Genomic DNA, 6,715 nt, shown 5'->3' with positions numbered 1-6,715 from the left:
TCTCTGTGTAGGCATTTATTTATTTATTTATTTATTTATTTATTGGTACCAGGGATCAAAACTCAGGACCTTGCACTTGTGAGGCAGGCAGGAGCACCACTGAGCAAAATCCCCTATTTATTTATTTTTAGACAGGGCTTCACTATGCAGTTCAGGGTGACCTTGAACTCACTATGCAGCCCAGGCTGAGGCAGTCCTCTTGCCTCAGCCTCCCAAGTGCTGGGATTACATGCCTGCATGACCACGCCCCACCTCTGTGTAGACATGTGTGCCACATTTCCTGGTCTTAGCTCCTTGGTAGTGCTTTGTTCTTGTCCACATGGAGTGGTGCCACACACAGCCTAACATATTACCTTGTCTGCCGTAGAGTGATTGAATGAATACATGAATAAATGAATGGCTTTCATTTAGAGGTGGTTCCAATGAACAACCCAGGTAAAGAGCAATCAGAAGAGGAACCAGCAGCAGACAACCTGTGCCACAGCACCACTTGCACCAGGAGCCCATTCCCAGACAGAGTATTGTTCTTTGCCCTCCCTGTACCTCCTTCACTGAGACCATCCCATCCCTCGTCACCAGCCACTGAACTGGGCTTTATCCCACATCCCTGGTGGGCATTGGTTTCCAAATTTCAAAGCTAATGAAGAACAAGGGCAACTGCAGGAGGCTTGGTTCTCCAAAGTAAACTGTTCCAGTGACTAATCCATCTTTCCCCCTGGGTATTTTTATTTGTCCCAGCAGAAATGTGTATGAGTCACAGCTCTTGCTGGAGAATTTTTTAAATATATCATTGTGTGTATAGCTCCAGTCTGCAGACCTGCAAGGTCTCGGTGCTGTTGGCAGGGGCCTAGTGATGTCAGCAGCAACAACAAATGCTGTCAAGTGAGGCCAACCAGGACTCCTTCCTCCATGCTCATCAGCAGCAAGCAAATAAAAAAGGAGGAGGGGAACAAACGGAGTTACTGTCTGATGATGGATGTGGTACACAGAGTGACTTAGGCCACAGGCATGCAGATATATATATATACGTATATATATATATATATATATATATATATGCTGTCCTGCCCATCATACCTTCCCCTTCCTGTGAGACCCTGCCACAAGCAGCCTTCCTCTCAGGAAGCCTTCTTGGTTAATCTGATCAAAAGGACCAGCTCTGAAATCACCATGATCTGTGACTCTAATCTCCCCATCTGCAAATCACATTTCTATCTTGCACTGTGCTCCTGCAGCCTTTATGTAGAAAATTTCTCTTCTGCTCCTTTCAATCCACGTGGAGCTTCCTCTGTGGAGCGTGAAGTCATTTCCACATGGATGTGCTGTCTCTCCAGCCCAGTGCGGTGGACAGGGCCCGCTTGGAAATTAGGAAGAGATGAAGTCAGAGCTCCGTTGGTCTCTCCCGGGCAGAGTGACCTCACCCCTCATGGACTCTGCTTTTGTGCCTATAAACGGGGACAATGAAAATCATAACAGTACAAATGTAGATCAGATTTCCTGAGCCACTCTCAGTATAGGCAAGGGTTTTAATTTTGCTCCTTCCTGTGTCCCCAAGGCATAGAACAGAGCCTGCCACCATGTCCGTCCTTGCTGTGTTTGAGCATGTCCCCCAGATTCATGTGTTGGAAACTTAATGTCCAAAGCAACTGTGCTGGGAGTGAGAGGTGAAGGGGGTGATTAGCTAATGAGCATTCTGCGCTCATGAATGGATTCAGCTCATTACGTGGGGGTGGATTCTTCATAAAAGCAAGTTCAGCCCTCTCTTCCCGATCTGCCTCTGCCACAGGAGGACACAGTGGAAAGGCCCTCACCAGAGGCCAGCACCATGCTTTTGGACTTCCTAGTGTTTAAATCCACATAAATCTTTGTTCTTTATAAATTTCTCAGTCTCAGGTATTCCGTTATAGCAACAAAAAAGACAAAGACAGTACTCAACAAACATCTGTTGAATAAAGAATGAATGGATTATTTCTTATACTTGCCTGATCTTAAGATGCCTCACCATCTTTCCAGGAAATTACCTCCAAGGTCAATCTTGACTTTTCCATTATCCATATCCAGAACTCTTGTCTCTCAGATGGCTTAGTTTCCATGGTACTCAAGGATGCTTATGATGCAATAGCAGAAGTCCAACACAAGTTCAGGTAAAACAGAGAATGTATTGGTCCGTCTAGGTAAAAATACCTAGGTTCAGGCAAAGCTGGATCCAGGTGCTCAAAGGCACGGGCTCTTTTCTGAGATGCCTGCCGCTGATGGCAGGCTTGGGTCACATGTCAATCACTGTAACTCTAAATGGCAAGCCTGGGCCATGTGTCTCATACTAGAGGAGAAGAGGGTGGATCTCCTCCAAACTCTGTGGACCAAGAATGGAACAGGATGGTCCCCAAGACCAACTGGGACCTAGCACTAGAAACAGAGAATAGATGCTGAAAAGCCAAAACAAAGCCCTCCAGACTCACCAGCCTCCACTCCAACCTGTACCCTCCGTCAGTTTAACCCCTAAAAAAGCAGCTATGACCAAGTTATTCCCTTGCTCAAGAACCTTCAGCGGCTCCCTGGCCCTGACTGACAGAGCTATAACTTGCAACAGGATAACCAGTCTTCTCCAGTTGGAGGGATCAGCGAGGAAGCTGTCCTAACGACCCAGTTGGACCATGGGAGGCGTGGCAGTAGGCAGCAAGAACGGGGAGGCAGGTGCAGATCCCAGAGAGATCTCCCACCGCACTGAGACTGCTCTCACCCAACTCAACAGTGCTGTTCCGCCACCTTATCTATTCAACAGCACTCAGCCTGGTGACATCTCTCTCCTGAAAGTCTGCTTCCTCCAGCAGTGCTGGGTACTCTGCTCTCTCCCCACTCCATTTCCTGGCACGGCCACTTTTTACTGGTCTTACCTGGCAGCTGAGGTGTGCTCAGACTTTACCCTCTACACCCACTGGAGGAACCACTGGTTACAAACCCAACAACAATTCCACCTCCTTATCAAAATCCCAGCTTTGGCCACCATATGCTTCTAAGCAGGATGAATCTCTTCCTACCTGCAATGGGCAACTCTTAATGTCTCCACCAGTCATGGCAAACAGCCATGTGGCACTTTTCTAACCCATAAAACTTAATGGAAGTACCAGAGGCTTCAGAGAAAGTTTTCTCCCATCTTAAAACAGGATACTTAAAATAGGATACAGGAAAGGAAATTGATTTCTTCTGTTCTGATCTGTGGAGGTTGCTGTGATAGCACAATGTCTAGAGCTATGGCAGCCATCTCAGATCCACAAGGGGAGACCATGCCAACATGGTGGATGGAATGATGGAAGGAACCTGGATCCTTGATATTACTGTTGAGTTGTGAATTAACCAACCCTGGGACTCCCCCAACTTAAGACACATTGTTTAAACCACACTGAGTTTGGTCATCACTTACTAGTAAGAAAAATCATATGATGGATGTATCTTGTACATAGTAAACTTCCAGAAACACGACTCCTTCCAGAACCTTCCTGTCTTGTAACGCCAGACGTATGGTAAGTGTGCAAGGTATGTTTAGGGAACAACTTCCCAAGCAGGCCCAGAAACACCTCAAAACCATGTCCCAATTTGAACCGGTTATCTGCTGTCCCCCAAAAGACCTCCCTTAACGTTCCTTCACTACAGGAACAATATCTCCATCCATGAGGAATCCTCCAGCCTTTCTTCATTCCCATGGGCTCATTTCACCGAGCTCCTATTTCCTGAGCAGGTAGTAAGTGCCGGGCATTTTGCTAGATGTAGGAGAATAGACTCGGGGTAATACCAAGTTCCACCCTCTGTGAAAATTATGTTTTGGTCAGCAGCTGAGAAACAAACAGGTTGTTTCACAGAGAGAGAGATATAATCCCAGAGAGGTTGAGGAGGGAAGGTGGGCACAGAGAGGTAGTACTTACGCTGAGACCTGAACGCTGGGCGATGTGTTGAGGCGTGAGAATGGCTCTCCAGGCAGAGGAAATGGTAAGGGCCAAGGCCCCGAGGCTGCCACAGAGTGTGCGATTTGCCAGGAAGGGCAAGGCCAGTGAGATGCATGGCGAAGAAGTCAGAAGGGTCCACCAGAGGCAGATGCCGAGTGACGCGGGATCTCGTGCAGCGCACCGGGCGAGAGAGCTAAACCCTGCTACACGGGTCTGACTTCCGGTTGGGTGGAAGATGGGAGTAATAATAAAAACTAGCACGCAAGCCGTTTTATAGTAGATACCACAGAGCGCACTCTTTACACACTTCCCACACTCGCCCCTCACAACCCCACGAGGTTGGCATAATAATTACTCCCATTTCACAGACGAAGAAACTGAGGCCCAGAGAGGCGAAGTAACTTGCCGGGTCACACAGCAAGTAGATCAGAGCCAGGAGTGTAGGGAAGAGGGGAACTAGCAGAGGCTGTGGGGCAAATCCAGGGCAGGGGAGCTGGGGAGACAGAGAAGCACAAGGAGCCCTGAGGAATGACAAGGAACATCAGTCGGCAAGTGAGCAATGTCCAGTCCCTCCGACCCTCGTGCCAGCGGCGTGGCCCGCGCCCACGTGACCCCTGTCCTCGCCCCCACCCCCACCCCGAACCTGTGCCTGCGCCCGGGGATAAAAGCGTGGGGGAGCCGGGCCCCGCAGGAGAGCACTTTGCAGACGCTCCCTGGGCTTCGCAAACTTCTATTGTGCGGTGGAGCTCGAGCTCGCACACAGGGCGCGCGGCCCGCGGCCCGGGTCACCTGACGGAGCAGGACGGAGCAGGGTGCCGGGCGCCGGGGCCGGAGAAGGCAGGCCGCCCCTGACCTTTCCAGGGGGCGGGAGTTTCTGCGGAGCCCCTGGGACTCCCCTCAGCCTCACCCCCGCATCCGGGCCGGGCCGCCGAGGGCGCCTCTCGGTTCCTCTTCAGCCGGGTGACTTCGCGGGGGGCGAAGGCGCGAAAAGCCCGGGACCTCCCCACGCCTGGGGCCTGCTGGGGACTTTCTGCAAAAGCAGGCGCTGCGAGCACTGCAGGAAGCACAGCAGGCAGCTCAAGCGGAGCGCAGGGCCGAGCCGTCAAGGAAAAGCAAAGCGCCCTGCCTCCAGGTCAGGGGGATGGGGGGGGGGGGGATCAAGGAAGACTTCCCGGAGCAGGCAGCCTTTCTGAGCCATCTAAAAGCACTGAGAGAATTGATTCCTTTTCTACCCTCCCCTCTCTCTGCCTTTTCTTTTTTTTTCTTTTCTAACGAACCAACCCCCTCAAAGGCCAAACAAATTTGAAAAATGCACAACAGAAGTGCACATTCTTTTCCCATAAATGTATAGCGCGTGTGACTTTTTAAACCTTCTCTCTAAAGGAATGTGTGTGCATTGCGGAATCCTTGGAAAACCCAGAGGACCATAGGGAGGAAAATGCAAATCACCTGTAAGCCAGTGAGATTCAAGCCCATCACATGTCAGAGTTTGCTCCTAGGATGGGGGGGGGGTCGTTCCATTGTTATCATGAAGGTAAAATTTACTTACAGTGAAACGCGTAGATCTGAAGGGTAGGATTTGATGAATTTTGACAAATGTCTACCCCAAACGTAGCCCCTCCAATCTCGATCTAGAATATTGCCGTATCGCCCCCGGGAAAGCTCCCTCCGGCCCCCTCGCAGCTGGCCCTGCCCCTGCGGGCAGCCATCCTGCTAACGTCTATCACCGTAAATGAGTTTTGCTTGTCACGTAATTGGAATCATATGGCTCCTATGTGCTCTCCTGAGTCTGGTTTCTTTCACTCAGCACACATGATGTTTTGAGATTCATCCGCGTCCCTGGCTTGCTCCTTTTTGTTGCAGAATAGTGCTCCACTGTGTAAATGTACGGCCACATGTACCCCGTTCACCACGGGGTGATCTTTTAGGGCGTCTCCCCTTTGGGGATGTTACACATGAAGCTACATAGAAACATTCGGGCACAAGTTTGGGTGTAGGGAGCACTGAGCACTACATTCCCCACCCTTTTTGTTTTATTTTGCAGCAGGATCCTAATAAATTACCCAGGCTGGCCTTGAACTAGGGAACCTCCTGCTTCAGCCACCTAAGTAGCTGGGAGTTCAGGCATTCAGGCATGTACCACCATTCCCAGCCTGGACGAAAGTCTTCATTTTTCTTGAGCAAATACTTAAGAGTCACATGATTAATTTCTATTGTTTGGGGGTTTTTTTGCGGGAGAGGCAAGTGCCCAGGCTGACCTCTAACACATAATCCTCCTGCCTCAGCCTCCCCAGTAGCTAGGATTACAAATGTGTTCCACCATGCCTAGTTTGCATGATTCACTTTTTAAAGAAATTACCAACACTTTGCAAAGTGCTTGTAGTGTACCGTTTCATATTTCTACCACCACTGGAGGAGGGTTCCAGTTGCTGACTAGTCTTAATTTGTATGGATCCAATGGGACATGGGCATGTTCTCCTGTAAGGCCAAGGAAACCCACTGTCTCCTCTGTGCATAACCATCATGGGCAGTTGGGTGCTTCCTTGCAGATAGATAGATGTAGATATATCTCAGTATTATTTTGTGGTGATTCTTTTCTTTTTTTTTTCTTAAAATATTAGGAAACTGGGACTGGCGATGGGATATAAGTCAGTAGTAGAGCATTTGCTAGCATTCATGAGGGCTGCGTTTCATCCCCAGTACCCCCCTAAAAAACCTCCCATTATATATTTCTTACCACAAAACATAGTCTTTTTTTCTTTCTTCCTTCTTTC

General features: G+C 49.4%; 1 long non-coding RNA gene across 2 annotated transcripts; it reads right to left on the bottom strand.

Annotated features, from left to right (window-relative positions):
* Window positions 1-5,891, bottom strand: LOC147822197 (uncharacterized). Of its 2 annotated transcripts, none has more exons than XR_015446049.1 (2): window positions 4,849-5,891; window positions 1-4,462 (listed from the first exon to the last, which is right to left on the bottom strand). It is a non-coding gene; the product is annotated as an uncharacterized LOC147822197 (long non-coding RNA). The 2 variants fall into 2 exon arrangements; XR_015446050.1 differs by having other exon boundaries at window positions 1-4,434.
* Window positions 5,892-6,715: the final 824 nt, after the last annotated feature.

This window comes from Heterocephalus glaber, unplaced genomic scaffold (genome assembly GCF_053883595.1).
Source record: "Heterocephalus glaber isolate CG9 unplaced genomic scaffold, H.glaber_assembly_v1.0 deba00001673, whole genome shotgun sequence".
NCBI classification, from domain to species: Eukaryota; Metazoa; Chordata; class Mammalia; order Rodentia; family Bathyergidae; genus Heterocephalus; species Heterocephalus glaber.
The sequence above is the reverse complement of the archived record's forward strand: the minus strand, read 5'-3'. Positions and strand labels throughout refer to the sequence as shown.